This window comes from Lepidothrix coronata, unplaced genomic scaffold (assembly GCF_001604755.1).
Source record: "Lepidothrix coronata isolate B3197 unplaced genomic scaffold, Lepidothrix_coronata-1.0 Scaffold128, whole genome shotgun sequence".
Taxonomy (NCBI): domain Eukaryota; kingdom Metazoa; phylum Chordata; class Aves; order Passeriformes; family Pipridae; genus Lepidothrix; species Lepidothrix coronata.
In genome coordinates this window covers 2,118,341-2,146,177 of record NW_016690308.1, presented here as the reverse complement: position 1 = coordinate 2,146,177, position 27,837 = coordinate 2,118,341, and the positions used below count along the sequence as shown (strand labels likewise).

General features: G+C 40.4%; 1 protein-coding gene across 2 annotated transcripts in view; it reads right to left on the bottom strand.

Moving 5' to 3' along the window:
* The window catches only part of DPP6 (dipeptidyl peptidase like 6), a 547,876-nt gene that overhangs the window by 420,549 nt on the left and 99,490 nt on the right, over positions 1 to 27,837 (bottom strand). The window lies entirely within an intron of this gene.

Sequence of the window (27,837 nt, the reverse complement as noted above, 5' to 3'; positions counted from 1 at the left end):
TGAGATAATTAGTACAGGAAACTAATAAGAGGTTGCTAATGTTTCACTGCAACACAAATAGCAAAAGAGAAATAATTTCTCCCATAGGATCTAAACCAGAAAGAATAATTGATAGCTGGAGGGGAGGGGAAGTAAGAAGCTAGAACACGCTCCAGAACTGCAATCTGCTATCCAGTTTTGCAAGAAAACATAAGTGTTCATGCACTATGCCATTTACTTAAGCACCTATCCTGCCTTAGTAAAGCACCTGCAAAGTTCTCCACTGAGTTCAGTGATAGCAGGGTTGCACCTGAAGTTGAAAATGCTTATCCTCAGGAATGGGACATCCTAATAATGTGATCATGTGGTCCAGTCCTGTAAGAAATGTTGTTCTGTCTGCATGGAAATATTTGCAAGACCAGGGCTACAGCTTTATATCATGGTGGTAACACTCTGGACAATCACCTCATCAACCAACCTTTACTTTGCAAAGACCTACAATCCTTTCACTCTTTGCTTTCTCCAGCTCTATCATTTTCTTTCCTATTAAGGATAAAGCTTGACTAATTCTCGATACTTCATTAATTTTGCTCCTCAAGGAGAGTGAGAAACATACAAAGCAGAATTAAGACTTATTAACAACCCCGTGTTTCAATTCAGGACCCATAGAAAAAAAAACCCAGTTGAAAGTAACTCATCCTTCCTTTCCTGCTACCCAAGGTAGTGCCATACCTCATTTCTCCCTATAAGACATCTTTCCTTGCTCTTGAGGGATTTTCCCCATGCTCCTCTACCTAGGACACAGCAGCTCTCCCCAAGCTTGACACTAACACATCTCTTGCTTCCTAAGCCTAATCACAGTAGTACTTCTTCATGTACGTCATGAACATACCTTTCTCCTAAACACTGCCCTGGCCAGACACCCTGTCTGTGGACAGCAGTTCCTAGTCTGTGCCACTCTTGCTCCCTCTGACCTCAAAACAGAGAGGGAAGGTCACCCACTGTACTGGGACAAGCCACTACTAAGCTTCTGCGCTCTTAAAAGGAGTTGGTCTACAGCAGATTGTCCTTTTTAAAATGACTGCATTTCAAAACTGAGCTTTTCAGGTGTTTTGAGTATTTAGTTGCCTGATTTCCATTAAATTTAGGGGAACGCCTGAAATAGTCTCCCCTCTTTAGACATGGGTGCTTATTTATGTTCTGCTTTGAGACATTTTGTTTCTGAACTTGTGTCTGGGTACGCCAGAGAAACCTGCTTGCTGGGCAAAGAGCTGCACACCGATGGTGATGTGTGTAAAGAAAACACTGCCCATCAGTCTGCCATTTACATATCCCTTCCAGGACTGCCAATCATCTGGGCATAACAGGGGAAGGTACATGTCCTTCCCCTTTGCACACAGCAATTCTGATTTACTGTGTATCAGTACAAGGAGAGGGGATAGGAAGACTTCCCTTTTCTTCTCTTGAGGACTCTGGGTCTTTAGGCAGCAGATGAGCAGGTTTATGTATCTGACAGCATGTGACACCCCTCTCTCACTTCCCTCATACAAGAGGCACCATATGTTCTTGCTTCCAGGCTGTCTCCACACAGGATGGCCAGAGGGCTCTGCAATGTAGGGCAGATTACCATGGGAAGGCAGAAGTATAGAAGCAGTGTTTCTATGCCCAGATACATCCCTGTTTCTAGGATTACTGGCAGGCTGAGGAAGTATCTGATGAATCACATAATCTTAAAATCATCAAACCAAATCAATGATATATTTTCTGTCTGTAACACTAAGCAAAGGGAGTTCTGGAGGAAAAGGTAATTTATAAAAAACAGAGTGGAAATACTGCACGTGCTATGATAACATTTTGTTTATTTAGATTTAAAACAATTAAAAAATTGCCTCTTCATGGGTCTCTGTCCCCTAACGTCATTAACCACTCAATAAAATTTCAACAGCTTTAAAGTCATTAGTTTTACAGAAATTCAGGCAGCAAGCCATTTCAAGCTATCATTTGCTTCAGTGCAGGAGGAGGAAGTCCTCTCTGCCTTTTGCAACTTACTCTAACTCTTTAAGAATGTTCTATTTCAGATCTGTGAACAGAAACACATTCCAGAGTCCTGGAGAACACTCTTCTAATTGCCTTAGCTTTTAATGGGCATACAGGTCAGGCAGCCTTCTCACCTCAGCTTGATGATGCAAGCATGATCCTTGTGCTGGACAAGCTCCAGGCACAACAGATCGTAGCTGGAATGTTGTGCAACACCCACGACCTAAAAATGGCCAGTGGAGATCCTGGGCTGGCCACGCCGAGCAAAATGTTTTCCTCAGAAGGAGGAATATTGCATCTGGAAATGCACATGGAAATGTGCATCTCCATAGCTGCTATGACGGTGTGACAATAATCTGTCCATAGATGACCAGACATGCACAAGGCAGCTGAAAAGAAAGGTCAGCAGGCATTATCCAAAGGGGATTACATGGAATTCCTTCTCTCTAAGGCACAGATAACACTCATCTCCTCATCCCACCCTCAAGAACTCCATACTGCTGTAGATGAAGTTCAGGCAGTTCACCTCAATCCACACCGAGACATGACTGGAGAGGAAAGCTGACTTCCACCAACCCAGATTCACTTTGAAAATGCTACCAAATATCTCAGTGCTTGCATATACATAGGCAGGGACACACACACACACACACACATACACACACACACATACACAAAGCACCGGCATGGCAAAGTTTGGAGCCTCAATGCAGACAGGAGACATGCAGGGCTTCCAAACTTTTGACGGTCTAAAGCTGGAACTCGGGCCTGATCCAGAGTCCACTAAGAGCCTTTGCACAGTCTCCAGATGTTAAGCCTCTGTGAAAAGAAGAACTGAATTATCCCAAAAGCACCAAATTAAACCCAGACAGGTACTGGCTAGGGGAGTAGAGCATTTATGAGATACTATGTTCATCCCTGGGGTTATTTATGTGTAAGGAACCAGGATTCTTGTTTATTTGTAAAGAAAATACAGCCACAGCATGCTGTTTAAATGAGCAGTCTTTTGATATTTTAGTAAGCTTTTCTATTTATACAATGGGGCAATATTTCACTCTCTTCCTGCACTCTGAATGTCACGTGTGATGCCCTTGTCTGTACACATCTTTCATGACTCTGGCAGAAATGAGTACCACAGACATTTCAAAGCACCACTAGTCATTTCACTAGTGTATTACAATGCAATAAAATATATGTCATATCACAACTACAAAATACATTTAATCTTTCCAAAACCTGCTTCTGTTGATGATCCATAAAAGCGAGAAGTTCGGAATATTTCATTGCTTATCTTCCCTGCCTAAGCTCCTACATTACAAGCTGAGAAACGTTATGAGTCTGAATGAACTGACCACCTGCAATAACCAAATTTCTTTCTACTATTCGAAACGCAAATACACACAGGAAAAGCAATAACCTTCTATATATGTCAAAAGGGCAGAACAATCCTTAAGTTCAGTGCCTTATTTATATAATGTCAGTGTCAGAAACTTCTATTAAGTGGGCACTGTTCTTTTCAAGCTGAAATTACACCGGTTTAGGAAAGCAATGCAAAAAATTAATGCACCACAATTGCTTGAAAGAAATTTTTGGCACCACTTACTTTTCCCATTTCCTTACCGCAGATTTCCTTCTTATTTCTTACTGTCTCAAATCAGAGCAGCAACCTTTGCTTGCTTAAATTAGCACGATGACTTAATGCAGGCGTTTTACATCCACCATCACCACGATTAATGGAAATAGGTTTGTCCCTACTGCTTAACGTTAAACAGCTGAGGTCAGGTTATATGCTAATTTAAACTTCAGATAATTCTACTGGCGTCAATGGGATCATGTATGGCACAAAACATTGCTCCAGTTGCATTTCTGTCTCCTGCAGCCTTCCACTGCATCCTAACACACAACTTTGGTGATGTTCTAATGGGTACAGAGCAACGAGACTCATTCACAGCAGATGGTATTTTGCGCTGCTGCTCACAGATGGCAGTGCTGGGATTTGCCAGTCACACAACAAAAAGCTGGTCTAAAAGCAGACAATGAAAAGCAGGACATAAAAAAACCAACATGTGTTTTTGTGGAGCAGAACTAGTGAAGCAAACTTTTCCAACAAGACAAGGGTAATGGTTAAATCCTCCAGTGTCTAATGAGGTATCAGCTCCAACTGGAATTTGTCCTGCAGGTGGGGCATCTCATAAAAGCTCTTCCTTTATAAGGCCTCTAGTGCTTGAGAAGACAAAAGATTACACTGCAGTGTCCCTTCAAGGGTCTGTGAATTGTGTCTTTTCTTACCAGATTACCTATATTTAAAGAAAATTGTGGCAACAGACTTCTACCCTCAAGCTGTTTTGACAGAGTTGGTTATAATATTACTCAAATAGGCAAAATTAGACAGAAACACACAAGCATGACTGAGTATCTCAACTTCTCTGGAAACTGGGAGGGGAAAAGAACAACCAAAAGAAGGCATTAGGAAAGTATACTTACTACTAACAGTTGGGGTCTTCAATCAATGGAATTAAGCACACTTAAAATTTATAAGCTCTGAAATCACACTCTGGAAGGGTATCCTCCTCTCCATTGGCTATAGAGAGCCCAGGTTACTCTCTCAGGTATCTGAACTGAATGTCTAGAATTAATCTCCTTCAAGTTAGCAGAACAAAATTATTTTGCAGAGCAAAAGCTCTGTGGATCTAGTGGATCTCAGAAAACTTTCCCCTCACATGAAGTCAGGGAGTTTCTTTTGTCAAGTTTTAACAGTCTCTGAGCAGCCTCACAAGCACTATATCATGAAGCTCATTCTTAAGGACTTCTAGGGAGAGAAACAACTGGATCATTTATGCTGAAGCACAGCTGGCAGAAAAACAAGGAATGGCAAGATTTCAAAGGTTCAGAGCTTCTGTGAGACTGTTCTCGCATAGATATGGCACATCTTCTGGGATATTTGTGAATATTAAGATGTGTTGTGATGTGAGTACTGTTTCAGCAACAGGAGGATGCTGCATTTGGCAAAAAACTCTGCTTCTCCTATCAGTTCAATGTACACAGAACAAAGTGCAACACATGTACAGAAAAGCCATCATCACTTCTGCACCTGTCACTACTGGAAGGCCATCTGGGACCACATCTTCTGCTTTAGTTCTGGTAATGCTCCATCCCAAGCTCAGCTGCAGTCACTGGGGTCTATTCTGACATCAGCTGGGTAACTGGTAGGCAAGGTCTGTGTGCATTCCCTGAAAAGTCTCATCAATCTTGTCAAGTACCTGAGCACAACTAGGGGAGTATCAAGAGATGCAGAGTTACAATTAGTGAAATAAAAAGGAAGTTTATTATTCATGTTTCAGCAGCGGGTAGAAACCACAACTGTGATTTGAGTCTCAGTCTGCCAGGCAATATAAAAATGTACAGTGGAAGTCAATTCTGGCTCTGAACAGTTCACAATCTTCAGAAGCAGGAGATGCAAGAGGTGAGAAAAGAGAGAATTAATATATACACAGCAAAACTAGTCACAGAGCTAAGGGTAAACTGTCTCTTTCCAAACACTGAAGCCTCTGCTCTGCTTAGCCTGTCATGCTCCCTTGCTAATCACAACACTCTGACATCTCGAACGGTTCAGTTTCCCTGAGTTCTCTGCAAGCTAAGCTATGGGGAGCCCCAAGCTCAAAGCAAGCTGAATCACAATTGCAGAAACCAAAATGATCGGTTTGTTCTGCCATCAGTCTTCACGAATCCCCACTAGGTTATTGCTCCTTTGTCCTTTACTTCTCTTTTACCGTCTTTTTTTTTTTTTCCTAAGTAGGTCACCTCATCTCCTGAAGTATGAAGCCATAAGACTATGAAAACATAAAGGAGATTTATTCCTCTCTGTGTGCATGATCTTCTCCACCGAAAGAAGTATGGGAATAACTACAAGGTTCATCATTGACTTCCAAGAATAGACAAATGCCTTTGTTATGCTTCTGTGGCACATCTCAAACACAGGCAGGATGAAACCTACAGTGAAGACTTTAAGTTGTCCACTAAAACACTTGAGCATGGTCTAAAGGTGGTAAAAGGTCAGAGACTAATTTTGTTTGAGAATTTTAATTCATTAGACTTAACATAAGGCCATTAAGGTGGAGGGTTTTTACCTCCCTGTCTCAGACCTCTCTGCTCCTAGATACACATTTATATTAAATTTATGATTTACAAGCATCATGATCCACTGCCCTTTGCTAACCTCTTAAAGGGCTCTCTGTCACAATCATTCTTCACATATGATGCTTAAATACATTTTAATAAGTTGTTCTTGAGAAAATAAAATCCCCAACAAATGAAGCTGACAGAAATTTAAACCCAGCACATGACTAAAATACAAAATCTTTTTAGAATAAAACCAAGCACTTCTTTTTTCCCCCTTCAGTACTCCTATTTTGCATCTTTTTAAACTGATTTCTGTTTGTACTAGTTCCAGAGGTCTTAGTTCACACCACCCCACAACAGATGCTTGTTCTTGGGAAATATCTCCACATAAAACAAGGCAAGATTGAAGAAACCCACAGAGTAAAGCAGGGTTGCTGGCATTCAAGCTGCCTGTAGTGAAGGAAAAGCTTGTGGCTATTTTATTAAGAGGCAGATGCCAATCCTACAATTCCAGGGCTATTTATGAATGTACTAGGCAGCACACACAAGCTCACATGTGCAGATAAGAGTCACAAAGTGTTCACCAGAGTCACAAAGGACCTTGATTCACAAGTGGCCACTTAAACAAATGCACTGTAATGCTGACATTTCAATCCTGTGGAAAATGCTTCTGATAAAAGACTAGTAATATATATCCTTAAGAAATTAATTCTATAATTCTGTATTCCAAGTTTGTCTGCAACAGGCAAACTCTTTTCAGTATATAAGAAATAAAATTATGCAAAACATGAATATTTTCTTAGAAGATTAAACCAGAAAAAAGCACATTAAGAATCTGTATCTTTTAAGGTATTCCTATCTCAAATTTACATTTACATTAAAAGCCCACTAACTTCCCTAAGGATCAAAACTTGTTAAGATCCAATATCTTTCATAAGAATTAACTTCAAGTCTATGGACTCTACCATCACCAGAAATACCACCTACATTCCTCTGCATCTACTCACTCCCTCGAGTGGATAATTTTTTCCAACTAAGAGAAGCCCTGCTTTCTGAGCATCCTTTATCAGTGGTTCATTACTTTTGACAAAGCCAAGAACAAAACATTCAAAGCAAGAAAGATGCTATGTGCAAATAAATCCATGAAGTTCACAAGAGGAATCAGGTATCTATGGTGAAATCTGACTCCAATGAAATTAAAGGCAACTATACCAGTGCAGGGTCTGCTGACCCAGAGTTTTCATCAGATTCACAGGAAATTTTAAGCTCTTAAAAACACTTGTTAATAATGCCAGATGACACAGTTATGCAATTATCTGGCCCATTAGTTTTGCAGTTTACAACCACTCGCGAGTCGTTTTCCCACACTCTGAAAACTTTCACAAAAACAGTATTTACAACAGAGTAGCTGATAACACAGTGCTCTTCTCAAGTCCCTGCTTCAGTTGTACCCACAGGGCTGGAATAGAGGTGTCTTCTCAGGATTAGTAGAAGAGTGTATGTGAGAGCTCCTAATGCCTCCAGTATCCATCAGTTCAGGTTCCTCAAGTGTCTGGAGTCTTTGAAGCCACATTATTTGAAGAAACAGATTTTTCACACAACTTAGTTGTTCCAACACGCTCCAGGAAAACTGTGAGCAGACTCACTAAGAAAGGAAACACCGAGCACCTACTAAATCTTGACCTACAAGAGCAGTGAGCTTAATAGTGCTCCATCCATTAGTATTACCGGCCAAGGCTGCTCAATAAAGACTTTACGATGAAAGCGTAACAACCACAGCAGGAATAATTCTTCGTGTTCCTGTGGACAATGGCTAAATCAATACTGAGTACCAGCCTCAGAGTTTCCAGATATCAACATGGTAAGTCTTCCTTCTTCATACGACTTCACTAACAGCATGCAGTAAACCATTCAGCAGGCACAAAAAATTCCTGCATTTCAACAGAGCAGCATAAATTTTCCTCTTCTAGATTGTCCTCTGTTGTAGAAAAAGGCCAGATAGGCCAGTGTGAGGTGTGCTACCTAGACATGCATTCACTTCTATGGATTTTGTCCTGCGTGGTGAAACTTCTCCTTTATATTTGGATGAACACAGTTATACAACTCCAATGCACCACAGTTGCCTGTTTTCAGCCTGCATCCTCCATTATATCTGCAAGGTGACACAAGTAAAACCCAATAGTGACAGAAAATGATCTCAAGCCAATGCTGTGTCCAATTTTCCCTAGAAACCAAGCATGGAGTCCACATTTAACTCACTGTTTTCTTATTACCTGAGCTGTTGGCCATGTTATACCCTCAGTGTATGAGCTGAGCTCTATTTCACACCTTTAATCTCCTACAATTTAAATATTTATACCTAAGCTCTAGTTACATAAGCTCCCTTTATAAGTAATAATCACTTTAGGTCAGGAGTCATTTGATCTATTTCAGCATCTCTTTCCCACAGAGATGAGTTCTGTGCAAGCCTTGGTAAGTGCACTCACCAGATCCCCTCAAATTTTAGCAGGAAACTGGAATGACCAGCTCAGATGCAACATGTCCACCCTTCATATGTCTACATTTAATCAAGAATCCTGAATCAGTCATGAATTAATCCTGTCCTGTGTCTGTCAGTCTCCTAAGTGGACCATAACACTGCCCTTGCATAAAAGTATGGTGAAGAAAAAGGTATTAAAGGCTGTTACATGTGGCTACTACAGCAGTGTGGCCAGAGAAGCATAAGGCAGAAGCTGAGACTAAGTGGCCCTACATAACCATGTATTCTGACACCTTCTTGGGTAGTATTTACCTAGATGAGGGGAACTTTCCAGCCTTATGACACAACAAAAGAAACAACATAGGTATTAAACAAGGGGTATGTTCGGGGTCTAACCCAAATTCAATCTACCCAGCACTGTCTATGCAACATTTCTATGTGTATTAAATAATTTTCAAATATGACAAAATCAAATAAACCAAGGATGGTATCGTCATTGCATGCATAATCACTTCTGTAGTATGTATGTAAATACCATAAATGAAGGCACTGCAAACACATAATATGAACATATACACATTGTAAATGTCTGCAAGACCTCAAGCTATTCAGGATACCTGACCTCACTTCCATATCTGACTTGAGAGCACAAATGCCTTTGATTTTCAGCAGTTAACTCATTTTTGAAACTGGGATGTGCAAGCCAATTGACCTGAGGGTGCTGAAAACTGCAAAGATCCCTAAAGAACAATCTGGCTTTAGGTGTGAAGTCACTCCTCAGCGAATGCAGAAGGAAAAACAAACAGAGCTGGCCCCAGTCACAAAGGTGATGGAGAGGACAGGGTAATACCACAATCAACTTATTTCACAGGAAGAGTACTGTTTTCTAGCTAAATCCTCTTTCACAGGGGATTAAGCTACTATGAAAAAACCCAGTGAAGAACAGTGTCTGCATAACAATTCCCAAACTGTTCCATCTGTAGACAAGCATCAGTGTACTTAAACTCCCACTGGCAGACCACAGAAAAAACCAGTTTGGCAGCGTCTTCTGTACTCAGAATCAAGTGTACAGAGAAGCCAAGTTTAAATCTATACAGATATTCAGATGTGGAGTCTCTCTTCTGTCAGATGTGGGTATGTCCCCATGCATCACAGCCCGATGAAAGGAAAGAACCCATGAAGGCGAGGCTGCTGCTGGAGAGCATCCTGTGGGGTCACAGCACAGGAGAGAAACGGGTATTTCAAATGCAAGATTCACAAGTCAGGGGACTTGGGAGTGTGAGGTGGAAGCCAAATGAGTGATCTTATACTTCATGCATGAGATTTGTCAGGCTTGCCTCCAGCCTTACAAAAACACTCACAAACCAGTACTCAGCCAGCTGGTTTGTATTTTCATTACATTTCCTAGGGGCAGGAAACAGTCTGCCCAAAAACTGCATTCATATTCTCCTTGTGTAAATTTTATTTTTCAGCACCACTATGATGGGTTTAAATTCACCTTGATTTCTTTGGAGGGTAAAAGCATTACAGAAAAAATACATTTCTTCTGCTTTGCCTTCAGCCTGAGAATGACAGCAACATTCTCCCTGTGAAGAAACTGGTAATGCTGCAGTGATTTTTATCACTAGCACTTGTATCTCCTGGATATTAATAGATGTTTGGAAAATGCTGTAGTATCTCATTATAAAATATAACTGGGTAGGCAAGGGGACAAATACCTCTACATCAGGAGCTGAGCAGATTGTTTGTCTTACTCTGCAGTTTACATTAATGGACCACCAAGGTTTGTCTTGGAAAGGTGATGTTAACACCCCAGATCAGACAGATCTACATTATGCAGTCACAAGCTACTTTGTCATGACAAGGGCACACCTATACTCCTACCCACTGCAAAGTCAACAAATGTGAGCCCATCACCTGGTAATATGCATCCAGCTCATTACAGTGAACAGGTATGTCTTATTTTGGAATAAACTGACCAACACATTATTGTATTAGTCAACATCAGAGTATCAAAATACAGACAGACTTTAAACTGGAGAAATAATAAAAAAAAAATAATGCAATAAGAACAAGAAACTACATTTCAATCAGAATAATGAGGTACACAAATATGGGCTAGGGAATTTACAGATAGATGGAAGTTTTGAGGGAAAGGACCTTGTATTTAAACAATTCTTAAACTCAGTACTAGGCAATAACACCAGACTTTTAGGAAGTGCAAACACTATGCTGGGACCAGTGAAGGAGAGAAAAGATTTTAATACACTTCCAGTAAGATTTTTACTTGATTTACCATTCCGGGTTCTGTTCCCATTTTGAGACAAAATGCTGACTAGTTTGGACAGAGCATGGAGAAAAACCAGGAGAAACAAGCAGAAGGAAAAGTAACTGAGAGGGGTAAAAAAACCCCACAGCTTTAAAACAGATGGTTATAAAGGACATGGCTAAAATTGCTGTGTCTGTGGTGGACAGAACAGATAGTACAAGACGGCAGAGAGGGAACACCTTTCTAAGGATGCTGTAGCATCACCCAGGATAATTTTCAAAATGTTAAAGAGACACATCCCAAGACTGACTAAGACAGACACTTGGATTGCAGCTGAACAAAGTAAAACCTTATATTCCCCTTTAGCAATTCCCCTTTTCTTTTGTCAGTATTGGTGAGCTTTGTTTTTTGCTTGTTTTGTTTGATGAAAGATTACAGGGCTTAAGTGTACAGAAAAAAAAAATCTTTCTAATCTATGAAACTGTGCACACTTGAAATTATAGAGTTCTGCAAAAAACCCTCAGAGCCTTCAAACCATCATGTGATTTTCATTATACTACATATCTCTTACTTGATTATACTCTGATTCTATTCTCACTTTAACAGGCATCACTTCTGCTGACTTCAATAGCATTATTCCTCCTGTTTTCACACTCACTACACTAAATGAGAATAGACCAGTGCTAAAACAGTAGAATGGATTTGGGATTACAAGATTTTAATGGACTGGGTCTTTTTTTCCATTTACTACTGTTCTCCAGGTTTCATTTATGTCTATAAATTACCTCTCTGATGGCAGTGGCAGGAATGTATTTGTGTAAGACACTGCTCACTTCCATAAGCACAGGAAGACAGATGAACCCCTGCAGAACCCTGCAGCTGGAGCTAGATTGATCTCTAACTCAATCCAGCAGTTCTTAAACATAGGTAACATGAAAAGCTCTCCAGCAAGCTGCTGAATGCAGCAGTCTGTTTAAAAACAATAGAAGAAGTGACTCAGTAGATTCATCTCATTCTAACAAAATTCTCACCCAGTGTGACAAGCTTCCTCAAAAGGCTGGGTTTTCCACTCAGCTTCTGTGACTGCATCCCCTGGTAAGCTGCACTTCTAAGTCCATGAATGCAGCAGCACTAAGTAAGGAATGCTGAAAATCTGTGGCTCTTTTTAGATCTCTTTAGTCCACTTCTAGACAAAAGTCCTAATAACATTCAATATTTTACACATGGGCTGGATCTGAGGAAAAGTTCATAGAATTACCCCAACAATAAGCCTTATGACCTACGAGTCAAATTAAACTGAAAATACTCTGAAATTACATTCTACTAAGTGTTCCAAAATTACATTCAATATCAAAACACCAGTGATGTCCAGCAGTGCCAATCATTGCTCAAATGGGCACCTTCCGCACACAAATTCATTTTATCAGACATAAAGCTTCTCCAGCTTCAGAATGTGAAACTGGAACTTGTAAGATCTGAACAGCAAACTCATGAATGAGAACTTGCCTCTCTGTATCTCAGAAAACTCCCTGAAAACACATACCTGTTCAATATTAAACTATCTTTTGCAGTCCAGTATTCTTGACTCCTTCCTGGAGGCCCTCCAAGAGCAAATAGTCCTTACATGCAAGAAGATACTCCACTTCTAAAGGCTCTAGGAAAGTCACAGTATCTTGTTATTCTCAAAACACAGCTGTCTTTCAAAGAATCAAAAGGGTAAAGGGTTTAATTCTCACTCAAGTAAAAGCTAGCTTAGGTTCCCTTCCAGAATATTCGCTTACCTTGGAACATAACTGGAAATCTGCATGTTTTTAAGGAGCCAGAAGACATGAAATTATATGTCACAACCCTTTTTTTGCTTGCTAAACTCTTCCGTGAAAGTTGAATTTGAGGAAATCCACAGCTTTGATAATCACCAAAATACCTTCCTTTGCAAATATAAATAGATAAGGTAGAAGAGTTTTTCGGGTGGAAAAGTGTTTAATTGCTTTCACAGCAAAGGAATTCTGCCTACCTGACCACACCTCTAACGCTTTTCTCATATGGGAAGTCATTATGGTGACTTTCGTAAAGGAGAATTTCTGATTTCTGCACAAGATATAAACAGGAGGTCCTAGAATCCCAGATAAAAAGTAAAAAGAAAGTGCCTAAGAGGGACGTAAGCCCATAAACCCCAGCGTCTGGAAACCAACCTCAACTCCAGAGCTGGGGTTAACTGAGGACGTCTTGAACACTTCTTGGATCATCAATCAAGATAAGCACTCCAAAGGAAATGCTTCCCCTCTGCTCCCTATGAAAGAGCTCCTGCTGTTCCTCACACAGTGCACCATTGCTGGGAAGCCATTTCAGGAGAGAACTGTTCCCCTGATTGTGCAGACTGTCAACAGCTGAGAGGATCTCTAACAAGCCAGTCACAGAGGAAATCCTGAGCATTGTCCTGTCTCAAATCTATGGTAATTCTCCAGGTCAGGGGTCAAGTCCTTTGGCAATTAGCAGAATAAATTAGTCTGTTAATCACCTTGGAGGAACAAGTACCTAATCAATGGGGAGGTCTTGTGATGTGTGACTAAAGGTATTCACATAATCACATAACTACAATGTCCTGTTTTTAATGACATATCCTACCCAAAATAGCCTGGAGGAAGAGAAGTGCTGTTGTCAAATGGGAGTGAAGGAAAGCTGTTTGGGGATGCAGGAACTGTGTGTTGCCTTAAGCAGGATAAGTGAATTTGTGTGTATTGAAAAACTACATCTCTGAAACTATTTCAAAGTTAGACTTGTGATAAGCTATTCAGAAAATAATGTAAAAAATAAGTCTGGGGGCATCAATCAGAAATTCATAATATTTTCACTGCATAGCAAATTGGGAAAAACTGCAAAGAACTAAAACTGGGAGAGCAAAGCCATGGAGAAATCGACTGACAAAATAAAATTGCCCACCAGGTATGTCTGGGAACTAGACTTGCCTTTAGTATTACTGTATGCTTTGCTTTAAGTAGGTGTTCACCATTTAATAGTACTAATGAAATTGTGTCCTGAATGCAAAGATCAGGGTATGCTTAAAATTTTCCAAACAGTAGACCTGGAGCTTGCTTCTATTTTACGATTAAAGGTCACAATTCATACAGATTTTTATCCAGATCTTGCTCCGACATAACATTCAGTAACTCTGATGCCATCCAGAAGATTGACAGGACTGAGGAACAGACTCATGCAGATCTCACAAAGCTTGACAAACCAAAGTCCTGCATATGGACTGGGAGCAACGGATTGAGAGCAACCTGAGGGAGAGAGACCTGGAGACACTGGTGGATGAAAAGTTGGACATGACCCATCAACGTGCCTCACAGTCCATAAAGCCAACTATCTCCTGGGCTGCATGACAAGAAGCACAGTCAGCAGGTTGAGGGAGGTGATTTTTCCCCTCTACTCCACTCTTGTGAGACCCCACCTGGAGTACTGTGTTCAGCTCTGGGGTCAGAGCTGGTAAAGCAGGTACTGAGGAGAGGTCAGAGGGCTGAAACACCTCTCCTGTGAAGACAGGCCTAAAGAGTTGGGGTTGTTCAACCTGGAGAAGAGGAAGCTCCAGGGAGACTTTACTGAAGCCTTTCAATACATAAAGAGAAGGGGCTTATAAGAAAAGGTGACTTTTTACCAAGGTCTGTGGTGACAAGACAAGGGGCAATGATTTCAAAATGAAAGAGGATAGGTTTAGATTGGCCATAGGGGAGAAATTTTTTACAATGAAAATGGTGAGACACTGGAACAGGTTGCCCGGAGAAGCTGGAAATGTTCAAGGTCAGGTTGGATGAGGCTTTGAGCAACCTCATCTTGTGAAAGATGGCCCTGCCCATGGAAGGGGGTTTGGACTAGATGATCTTTAAAGGTTCCTGCCAATACAAACCACTCCATTTCATGTTTCTATGAATTTCTGTGCTTCCTTTTCAGGCCTTATTGCATTCAGTTCTGGACAATTATTTTCCTTTGAGATCCACAAAAAGACACAATAACCATACATAGATTCCGTGAAGCAAACTGCTTATGCAAGGCTATCACACAAGAAGGATTATACATACTCTCTCTTAAAAAGAGCTTTTAAGAGAACCCAATGTCTTCTAATGTGCCCCAATCACAAACCCCAAGGTTTCCATCTGTTTTTGTTTTCCCCTCTATATCAAGACTGTTCTTTCTAACATTTCCAAACTACTTATCAAAGTTTCCTAAACGAGGAACCTCAGTCCAAAACCCAAGCCCTTGGTTAAAGTTTTATCCAAACAGGACTCTGATAAAATTTCAAGATCTTTATCTGTGTCGTTCATTTGTTTTAGGTTTCTCTAGGATTATCAGCTTGACTTTCTGTATTACGCCAAAATAACTCTTCAGCATAATGAACAAACAGGCACAAGGTTGTGCAAAAATAAAGGGAAGAGACCTTCCAGATTTCTCTTTCCACATCAGATTCTTTGAGTCACTGGCATGGAACCGAAACCTGTCATGTGCTGGGTTCCAGTACAAGCACAGAGCAGAAAAATGCTCAGAAAGCAATCCAATCCTATGTAAGGCAAGAGACAACATCCTCTGCAAATAAAGCTTGCCAGCCAAACTAGCACAGAAGCTCTACCAGTCCTCTGTGGACTTATGTTGCAAAGAAGCTCTGATTAGATTATCATAATGATCCAATTCAGGCCACAAAATCTATTATTCTTTCCAGAATCTGAACCAGCACATTATCAGAGATAATTTTGTAAACTGATGTCAACATTAGAGAAACTCATATTCCTATTCAATCAATACTTGGAACATTAAAATAAATTCCTTGGAGTCCTTATGTGTATCTAGTGGATCAGTAACAGACTGGAGTATTTGCAGAACTCAGGGCAAGTAACAAGTCTATTTTCTTAGCCAAACAACAAGAGTTCTCTGAATTCCTGCTAAGTTTCTCTGGCCTAACTGACATTAGCTAATAGTTGCACTTAAAAATCTCACTGCTTTTAGTAACAAATCCAAGGAAAAAACTCTAGGATGTATTGACATGAACAACCTTACCTAACATCCTCCTACACAGGAGTAGATTTTTCCACAGCTTTTCAAAGATCTAGAAAGTCTGCTTTGGAAACAAATTACAGCTGGCAAGACACCAGCTTTCCTTGTCACATTCCTGTTATCAGCTAGTTTAAGGATGCAATTTAATCTTCCTCTGGGTTTTATTCTCTGAGATCTTAAATGTACACATTCATCTATAAGGATGCTTTACCATGTATAAACAGCTTCAATAATCTCTTTTGACTCACCTCATCACATCAGGCTTGGAAGTGAAATGAGAGTGAGGCCCTGCATAGTGCTGTCTTTTTGGCTAAAGCAACCATCAAGAAGAGTCAAGAAAGGAGCCAGCTACTGAAAAGTAAACATACTGGTGGAAAAGGAGGAGCTAGAGCTCCTTCCCCTTCTCATCAGTACACAAGGAATAGTAAAAATTAGGCAGCTAGTCGAAGTCTAACAGCCTGCTCTCAACAAACTTCATTGGCACAGCATCCTGGTGCCTCTCCTAGCCCAGCACAAGCAGTAGCTCCCAGCCCCAGTAGCTCTTTCCCTGGAGAATGACAAAGGCCTGCAAGCACTGCTTTAAACCAGGCCATTAAACTAACATCAGTTCACAAAATAGCCCATGTTGCTCTGGATACCTCCAGCTAACTGAATTATCTGGGGAATCAAAAAAAAAAATAAATCCAGAAATTCTCCTGATTGTCTTGCTCCAAAATATATAGCCTGAAACATGTAAGATTAGTTCAGAATGAGCTCCTAATTCTGAATGGTATCTACAGCTCCTCAACCACAGCGAGCACCAGAGTGGAAAATACCTCACAGTTAAACTGTTTCTTCTCAGTTAACATGATTAACTCTCTCACTCATGTATATATTGGAGAAAAATGCTAGGAGAAACAGTTACAGGATTTAAAATGGTTTAATGCACACCAATTTTCCAACCCAAAACACCAAATGGACTGTATTGGTTTGTGTGACAACAGTTTGGTACTGGGGGAGCTGCAGAGGTGGCTTCTGTGAGAAGGTGCTGGAAGCTTCCCTTATGTCCAACAGAACCAATGCCAACTGACTCCAAGACAGATTTGCCTCTGACCAAGGCTGAGCCCCTCAGTGATGGTGTTTGTGCCTCTGGGCACAAACAATCGTATTTAAAAAGGGGGGGGAAAAAATCTGTGCAATTGCAGCCAAAGAAAGGAGACTTCTTTTGCCCCTAAGCAGAGCTTCCAAAATTTATGGAGGTGTTCTTTAAGGAAGGGTATATTTAGGTTCCTTTTTTTTCATTGACAGACTACAAAACACAGGTTTTTGAAGCAATCTGATAGAGACATCAGTTTTAAGGTGACATGTGAGCCAAAACAGGAATATCTCCTTAAAATTGTATCTCTTCTGAGCAATAGCAATTGATATGACAGATACAGCCAACAGAAGGCAACAGACACACAGCTGCTGCATTTAAAGTCAGGTATTCTATCAGAAAATAGTCTAGTAGTTCTTAAGTATCAGAGCATAGGACTCAACTCTTGCAAGGCAAAGTCTGCCAAACCCCTTCAAAACTAAAGAAGTGTAAATGAGAGGAAGTGAAAGGTTAGGCAGTTTTGGTTTTCTAGCCTTACGTATTCACTAAAAATCTAATTTTGATCTGCATATATACATATACACATACATTCCTGAGGATAGCCTGTGGTGACAAATATTACAAACTTTAAGATTACTGCAGGCTCCTAATATGTCTCATAATATATTTTCTAAAGTCATATTAGCATCTTTTAGAAAGGCTGTAAAATGGGTAGACAAAGCCTAGAGCCAGGAATACAATCCAATTCAGATATGCCATAAAACTGTTAATTAAGAAACCTTAGGAAGGACAGGGGAAAGATATTAATTAATACTGTCATAGTACCTGTGATGTCCCAGTGCCAAATTACAAGTAGCAAAGAAATGTGGTCTTGTAAAGGGCTGACTGATTGAGGCTAGATCATTCTATCTCATGTCAAAAAGAAAGCAGGTTGCTTTTTAAAAACAAAAGAAAAGGAGGAGCTGTAGCTCTGAGAAGTCTCCAGGCACATCAAGTGGAAGTTAATTAGTTGACTTACTCGGAACAGATAAGAAAAATCCCTATGGCTAAGCATAATGTTAGGGACATGTTTTGGTATTGTAGCTCTTGCTTCTTTATTTCTAGAAAACACTTTTATTTTATTTTTTTTTTATCATTAAAGCTTGATCAGTGGTAAAGTAGATTCTCAACAATCAGATGTCTACTACTAATCCATTATTCAAGTGGAGACTGGCAGAATTAAGATGGGGTTTGCTACTGACACTAATTCTCTGTTTCAAAAGCTTACTCAAGTTGTTAGGCTGAAAAGGGACATCTTTCTTAGAATACAGTAGTCTCTGCTACTTTGACAAGCAGTGACAACCCAGAAAATTACCATGATTGTTGGTTCTTATTAAAATAAACAAACAAACAAACAAAAAAAATCCCTAATTTAGCAAGAGGCCTGACCTCAATTATTATAATTGCTTCATGAAAGTAAAACCTGGAGCAGACCTCAAAGCCTTAAGAAAATAGCTGTTTATCCTCTGTAACTGTTCTTTACACTCTATATGGTCAACCTCCTTGAAAAAATACTATGCAAGGTCTTCCCAGTTTCTGAAGTGTGCTGACACTCCAAGCACTGGGATTGGGAAGTGCACTGCATTCAGGAATCCACCTGCCATTGGCATCTGTACCAAACTATAAATGCCTTCTATGTAACTTATCGTATCAAAATTATGGCTACATTTATTAATTTAAGTCTGACATGTTCACGACAGTTTTTAGTAGACCTTGTTTTATTAAAATTCCCGTTGCAACAGAAACTGCAGAAGTGCATCCTTGCCCTCTATTTACAAGCAGAGCTAAGTAGTAAAGAATTTCTAAAACTCGCATTTCTTTTCTCAGACCACAGCTCAGTAATGCAGAAAACATGTCAGTAAGGCTCACAGCACCAGATCAAACATTTTCTAGCTATATGGCACAGAAGATTGTCCAACAGAAGCTCATTCTGCTCATTCTGGTCTAAATTCATTACAGAAGTACGGACAATTTCAGGTTTTACCAGCAGGCTTTTGGTGAGATCAGATATAATTTTGTCTTCCACAGCAGCCTTAGAAGCCAAGGGAGCTGACAGAAGTGTGGGCATGTGCCAAAACCCAGTTCATCTTGCTGCATGGTCCAGTAGTCCACAGATGAGTACAAACTATTTTGAAGCCATAGCTTCTGTTTTCTCCAGAGAACAGATAGGTCTGTCTATTCCCACAGATATGTACTGCCCTCAAACTTTAATCGAGTTTGAAAAGCTTCAAAAAAACAGTACAGGGCAACAGGAAGTCTGGACCACAGCACAGAATAGGAAAAAAAATGCCTTTGTTTACAGTGTTTCAGCAATTCTGGGCAGTTCAAATGTACCAGAATCTCAGAAATGCACATTTAAAGAGTAAAGGTAGAAATAATGTCCACCTTAACTATTTTATAGGCTTTCAAATGGCTGAGCTGTTGGTTAGTTTTCAAAGTTGCTGGGGGTTTTAAAAAATGTTACAGTTCAGACAAAAACCAACAGCCTCTAGTGAGGGTAATACCTGTGAAAAAGCTTGAGAGTCTGATTTTCCAGTGAGGCCAAAAAACTGTTCTCTCTCTGCACATGCAAATTTTGTAAGAATGATAAGTTTTGCAATTAAAATATCGTATTGTTTCTTGGCAGTACATACAAAAAATACTGGTGCAACATAGGTATGGCTCATGCAGTCTCATGGCAGGCCTCTTCTGGAGGGTAGGCCAAACAGAGGTTTTATGTTATGAGGACACCAATGAGGCTTGGCTTGGACCACTTCTGTTTACACCTGAAAGATGCCCTGAGAGTGCATGAAATACAGAGAGTTTTAGAAGAGTCACAGGGGTTAAATACAGACTTAAACTGAGCTTTCCATTGTCTGAAGCAGATCAGAACGTTCAAGCATTTCTACCTCGTCAATGATGCATTGCATTAAATGTTGGTTGGCTGCACTCATTTTTTGAGGGGAAATTAAATATTTAAAACAAAAGCATAATAAACTATTTAATAACTCAGTCATCAGCAGCAGTCACACAAACAGACCCTGTAAAACAGTCACATTTAGATCAATGTGTTGCAGCAGAAATGTCCTTAACCTGACATGGTTTGTTACCAGGATTGTATTTTTTTCCTACAGTATTTTCACGAGCAGGAGACCAAGGAGTGTTTGTAGCTCTTCACTGTAATTTAAAGGGTTTAGATATCTGAAATGACATTCTGCACTATTTGAGCTTTGGCAGTAAACTAAAACTAAAATTGATCCTCAGTCCTATATAAAAAGCCCCATCTCACTAACACAAGCAGACAGCCAGGCACTCCACCCGTTACGAAGTACTTTTGAAATACTATTCCTTGTGACAGTGGTAGCTTTTAAAATGAGTTGCAATTGGGAGTGTATTTTAAGATGTTAAATTAAAACATCAATTGACATCTGACAACCAGGGAGATGCGGGGGGAAAAGCAACAGCTCTTAAAGATGGTCCTGACATACAAGTAGGTCCCCGAGAATTTTCAGCATCTCCATCAAGGTTCATCCCTGGACAAAAGAACCTATTTCAGTGCATGGATTTTCCCGTACATGTGGTTATCATAGCAGAGAAGGCCATCACTGAACATACTTCTATTCTAGACCACTTGGATTGAACTTCCTGCAGGGTTTGCATAGCACCAAAGTCACAGTTCTGGGTTGTGAATGTGGTTCATGGGTACTACTCAACCTGAATTAGTATCTTTTTAAGCTGGGTGAACACTTCCTTGTAAAGATGGGAAAATGTAGATAAACTACCACTTTCTGCCTAACTGCACTTTTTAAAATTCTACTAATGCTGTGCCATATGTCTAGTACAGTATGTAGTAACCTGGAATTAATGAGAAGATATTTGAGGATCTTTCTGGTAGCAGTTAAATTTTAGAACTCTACTGAAGATTTATTATGTTTCCATGAAGTGTGTTTTCATGTGGGGATTTTCAGACTGGAGAAAAACTTAAATATTATATACCACTGTTTTCTTTCATCTGTGTGTGCACAGAATCATAGAATCATAGAATGTTAAGGAGTTGGAATGGACCTTAGAGATCATCTAGTTTCAACATTCCCCTTCCATGGGCAGGGACACCTCCCACTAGACCAGGTTGCTGAAGGCCTTATCCAGCCTTGCCCTGAACACCGCCAGAGTTGGGTTATCCACAAACTCGCCGGGCAACCTGTTCCAGTGTCTCTCTCACCACCTTCACAGTAAAGAATTTCTTCCTAATATCTAACCTGAATTTCCCCTCTTTCAATTTGTACCCATTACATTAGCACTTGTATAGGACATGCCTGTATTTTTTAATATATTTTTTCCCATTTATCAAGCTATTATTATTCATTAAATCAATAAGATAAATATTTAAATATTTACCATATAAATACAGGATAATATTTTAAGCTGTTTATGAACAGAGAAGCGCTGATGGAAGACATGGAGGTTGGATGCCACCTTGGGCGTAGCAAACATAAAATGGTAGAGTTTGCAATTCTTGCTGAAGTAAGGAAAGGGGTCAACAAAACCTTTGCCTTGGATTTCCAGAGGGAGGCCTTTGGCCTGTTCAGGACACTGGTTCAGAGACTCCCTTGGGAAACAGTCCTTAACAACAAAGGGGTCCAGGAAGCTGGACATAGCTAAAGAATGAAGTATTAGAGGCACAGGAGCAGGTCATCCCTATGTGTTGAAGGACAAGCCAGCGGAGCAGAAAACCAGCCTGGATGAACAGGGAGCTCTCGCTGGAACTCAGAGAAACAACGAGGGTTTATGACCATTGCAAGAAGGTGCACTCTTCACTTAAGAACTGGATGGATGGCCAAGCCCAGAGACTAGTGGTGAATGGTGCTACATCCAGTTGGCAGCTGGTCACTAGTGGTGTGGGAAATTCCTGTTTAAGATCTTCATCAACGATCTGGATGAGGGGATCAAGTGCACCCTCAGTCAGTGTACAGACGACACAAAGTTGGGTGAGAGTGTTTATCTGCTGGAGGGCAGGAAGGCTCTTCAGAGGGAACTGGACAGGCTGGACTGATGGTCTGAGGACAACTGTATGAGGTTCAACAAGGGGAAGTGCTGGGTCCTGCCCTTGGGTCACAGTAACCCCCTGCAGTGCTACAGGCAGTGGGAAGAGTGGCTGGAAAGCTGCCCAGTGGAAAAGGACCTGGGGATGCTGGTTGATGGCAGTTCAATGTGAGCCAGTGTGTGTGCCCAGGTGGCAAAAAGTCCAAGGGCATCTTGGCCTGTATCAAAAATAGCATGGCCAGCAGGACCAGGGAAATGGTTGTTCCTCTGCACTCAGCACTGGTGGGGCTGTACCTCAAATCCTGTGTTCAGCATTGGGCCCTCCACTAGAAGAAAGATATTGAGGTGCTGGAGTGTCCCCAGAGAAGGGCAATGGAGCTGGTGAAGGGTCTGGAGTAGGTCCTGTGAGGAGCAGCTGAGGGATCTGCGTCTGTTTAGCCTGGAGAGGAGGTTCGTAGCCAGGTGGGGCTCGGCCTCTTCTCCCAGGCAATCATCGACAGGACAAGAGGAAATGGCCTCAAGCTGCACCAGGGAAGGTTCAGGTTGGACATCAGGAAGAATTTTTTCACTTAAAGGATTGTCAATCATTGGAACAGGCTGTCCAGGGAGGTGGTGGGAGTCATCATCCCTGGAATTGTTCAAGAAATGTTCAAGAAATGTGGCACTTGGTGCTATGGTTTAGTTCACGTGGTAGTTTTCAGTCAAAGCTTGGACTCAGTCTTGGAGGTCTTTTCCAACCTTAAGGATTCTATGATTATATTTCCAAGTAGTACCCAGAGGTGTCACTGAATACATGATAAACATACACCAGAAAGCCAGGATAGCCAGTTTTGAGCAGGTATTAACAATTCCAGTGCTGAACTTCCCGAAATAAGGCAAATAGTCTAAAAATCATGAGGTCTAGCAATTATTTACTACTAGTGCTTTTATTTGCCATTTGCTTTTCAGATGACTAAGATTTCCATTTGCAAGTTCCCTTATAAACATCATGGACAGCAATTGCCTTTATAAACACTTTAACTGAATATTAGATTTTCCAATGAACACACAACAGCAGGGTTGTGACTGTAAAATGGGAGAAAGTTCAGTGTACACTTACATACTCTCAACAGTAAAAACTGGTAATACAAAGGCTATTACAGCCCTAATGTGCATGAGATTATAATAGCCAAATATAACAAAGATAGGAGAGGAACACAAGGTAATAACAAGACCATACCATAAACAGAAAATACATTTGCATTGAAATAAATGTTAATTACTTCTCAATCCAGAATGTGTACATCTATGCATAAACCTCATCCCAAAAGTACCTTAGTCTAGTGTTTTTGCAATATATTAACATCAAATGTCAGTAAGAATATAAAACTTCTTTCACATCTCAATAAACTGAATGAGAGCAGAGATCTGCTGGATTACAGTCTAAGTCAGTCTGCCCAAACTGACTGGGGCAACACACATGCAGTGACAGAGCAACCAGTTCATGCTCTGACATTTTCATCACAGTATTTCTTGTTGCACTGTACCTGTATTTATGCAGATAAGACACAAACAAGAGTGGCACTCTTCAGTTTTTTAATGCTTGGTAACAATGGATGTTTCTCCCTTGTCTTGAGGGCAAGGGACTGTTGTCTAAGCCTGGGGGAGGAAGTGTGCCCGTGCTTGGATACCAAGCTGAGCTGCTTCCTGCAGGAGCTGGTCTGGCAAGGATCCTTCCTAAGTCTGGTTACAGGCCAATCCTCATATGTACTCCTGGAGGAAGTCCCAGTAATCACCAATAATCCCTAAACCAACGGCTACAAAAGATGTTCACTGGATGTCGGGATCCCAGAGGGAGAAGAGTTAACCATGCCTATGCACAGGTGATGGTCAGATATGAGCTTGCTGCAGCTGTGTGAGAACTTCACAGGGTTCCAGAAAAGCAAACAGACAGGGTCTGTTGCTACCCCAGTGTATCACCTGCTTCAGTTTCTAGTTTAGGTGTGGTACTAAACCCAGACTGCTTTTCAGAAATACATGAGGCTATGTCACAGAACCAGAATTGCAGAAAAGTACCTCATTATGTTACTCTGTACCCCCCAACATCCTTTACAAAGTAGATTCTTTCTATTTTACAAGTAGTGAGAGAGACACAAAGCCTCCAGGATCTGCCCAAGGTCACAGAGATCAGCGCCAGTGTAGTCAAATCAAAGCACTTCACTAGAGGTTATTTGCTGTGTTCATACAATGCTGCATTTCTGATTTCTCTCCGATTTCTATTTGCAACACACTAAAGCGACAAAGATCTGATTAGAGTTTCTTTAAATTAGGTGTGGAGAGAATACTTTTTAAAGGTATTTTGGGGATAAAGGTTAAACAAAGGGGAAATTTAGAGAGGCACTGATAGAAGTAAATTCTCCACACATTTCTCCTGTGCTCATTTTTCTCCTGTATAAAATTCCTCTTCAAACTGAGGTGCTCATTTTTCCGAGTGTTTTTTATTACTGCAAAAATAGAAAGGTAAACTGAGAGTTTCCCTGGCCTAAGGGATATTTACATTTATTTGGTTTTTAATCTGACAGATACAGTTTATCACCTGGCTCTGTAGGACAGATATGCTACTTAAAAATACAATTAAACAAGCATCTAGTGGTGGTTCGAAGGACTCAGAGCTATAACTAATAACATGGTTAATTCAAAATACATAAACAGGCCTAGGATCAAGGAGGAGAACCCAAGGATCCCCAAGCAAAGATAAACACTTTATTTAGCTGGCCATGGGTCTTGGGGTGTCCTTTGCCCCATGAATCCCAAATTGCAGGCAAGTTAGCATTTTAAAGCATAAAGGGAAAAGGGTCTTCTGCATTCAGGAAGGGACATAAGGGCTTCAGCCACCCAGGCAGAGGATCTCACACTTCACATAGGTGAAAACTCTAACAACAAGGTTCTATGGAAAAAATAAAAACTATCTCTCCTCTATTCTCCTCCACCATTCCATCTGAAGCTGCAGCTGTGTGGTTTTTTTCAGTAAGATTTGATAAATGTCTGCTAAATACACAATTGAAGCACCTACTACAGCAGCCTTTCTCCTGACATGGCACAGGTAGAAAGTTGTTCCATTTTGGAAAAGAGACAAACCTCATCATACAAACACAGGCTGTGTACCGACTTGGCAGACTAAGGTTAAAAAGTAAGATGTTAAACTCATGTATTTATCCTGAGTTTTAGGCTGTAGGTGAGCCAAGATTCCCAAGACTATAATTATTAATTTACATTACTAGATTCTTGACAGCTTCAGCTTTAATCAGCTGAATCCTGGTTTTCAATTGAGCTCTCATTCCCTACAATAAACATGACTGTACCACAACTTTACCCACAGTCTGTGTAAAAAATAAGACTGGTGTCTTCTGGACTGAAGAGAACCAGAGGTCCAGATTACTACAAAATTACTACTCAAGCCATGTATGAAAACATTAAAGACGTGAAAAACTTGTGAGATGGTCAGTAGCAAAAGACTAGAAAGATGAGAACCCAGAAAACACAGACATGTCATGGTGGATAACAATCTTAATGAATTAGTTTTCACTCCAGAAATTAAATAAAGTTTTCCATTGTCTCATATATCACTGAATCATTTGTCAACCACATTGGTCAAACACTGTGAATGCAGAAGAGAATAAAGCAGATCTTGAAAAGAGTCTAGTGAAAATATAAGGCAATCAATACATTTTCACATGGCTTTCATAATATATGTGGCATTTTTTCCATGCATTTTTCTGAGTAAAAAGCAAGTTCAGCTTTAAAAATGGGAATTCGTATGATCTAACAATTAATACAAATAACACAGAAATTTAGCAAAGAACAGTGAGACTAACAGCACAGATCATCATCTTCTAAGGCAGCCAGATGGAGATTCTGTTTGGCAACTGGAGGAAAGTAGTTTTCTGCACAAAACTTGCACAAACTTGGAGACGGTGAAAGAGAGAACTATTTGTATTAACATCTGTCAGGAATAATGATGAGAACTTTTACAATGTAATTGTGAAAAAAAAATGAAAGGCCTATGTGACAGACTTGACAAGAATAAATGCCTCAAATCCAGTAACAGCTAATGAGAGTGTTTATTAAGTACCAACATTCAAGGGAAAAATAAAAAACAAAAGAAAAAAAAAAAAAGCCTGGAGAGAAATACCTTCCTTCACATAGCCAGAACCAAGATGTTGAACAGAGTATTGGTTATTGCTGAGTAATTAAGTGCTGAGGGGTCATATCTTGTAGTAAATGGGACCTTTCTGCCATGTAACTGTAGGCATCAGAGATTCCTAGTCAGAGAAATGTTTGGAACATTTGATTCTATCATGTAGGGGCAAGGCTTGAATTGCACCTGACCTTGGAGAAATGGTTGTAAACAGCCAAGATAAGTGATCTGACAGCAAAAAAGTTAAAACAGCGACAGTCAGAACAAGGATGGAAGTCCAACATAAAAGGAAAACAAGAAGCAGAACCAATACACAGGCATTGAGGTCCAGAATACAAGGGGGAGGGGAGGGGAGTTGGAGAAGGCTAAAGAAAGATACGTCACGTGCTGAAAATCATTATCTTCTAATTTTGAAAAATACCATTTACAGAAGAAAGAAAGCAATGTATGCAGTTATTGAATACGCAGAGATTTCCAATTAAACTGAGGTACACAATGTGACTTCAGCAAATCCAAGGACCATCACTGTGTGAACACTGTAGGAAAGAACTGCCAACAGTTCAATCACCACGTTGGCAGCTCTGCTGTTAGGTCAATGACCAATTCTGTTCCAGCAGGATTGAGTAGCCAGCTGCAAAGTTATCCCTACAACACTGACAAGGCAGTAACAGCAGACCATAATACTTGTGAGCAAGAGCTGCCAATAAAGTCACATTGAGGCCAACAGGCAAAGGCAAGATGTCAGTAGGAGATTCACAAAAAGCAAGAGCAAGTACTGCAAAAAGCTCACAGCAGCTGACATGCAGAACTGACCTGTGCTGGGAAGCACAAGCTAAGGATTTGTCCACAGTACAACATTAAGAAAACTTAATGCAATGCAGGAGGGAGAACTACAGGGTTTATGCTGCATTTCATTGAAATAAAAAAAAAATCTATTTTGAGGTAATGGACTAAAAACCAGCAAGATAGAGCTAGAAACAACCACGCCATATATCCCAGGAGGTTACTGAAATACAGAACTCGTGGGATTAACTGAAAAATACCATAGAATTAAGATTGTCAATGGAAAAACAAAACAAAACAAAACAAAACAAAAACAACAAATAAAAACCAACCAACCAAAAAACTTACAAATGTTGAGAACTTCAACTTGAATCCACTTTCTACAGCACTGCATGGGGAATTGTCAGTTCATAGATCACTGCTCCAGTTTCCCTAATCTGGGAGATCTAGAGATATTTAACCATGGACTGTTGCAACAACAGGAAAATTTGCCATAGGTACCACATCTGTTGTGTTGAGTTTCAGATAGAAGACTAAAGTAGACACAATCAGAATGTGGTGAAATATAGAAGCGTTGTGGTGCCAGCTCTTCCTGTTTATCCATGCAGGAAGGCAGAAGAGGCAGTAGAGAAAACCAAGAGACTAAACAGCAAGGGCAAGAGGGGAAAATATGGACTCCCTGCTCAAGAACATTGAAACATTGCAGTTATCTCCTTTCAGCTGACAGAAAGTCAGGATTCTGCTTGGTCTCTTCAGAACAGGCAATTGCAGCCTGAGAAAAATTACCATCAAGCCAAGAAAGCAGCTTAAAGAAG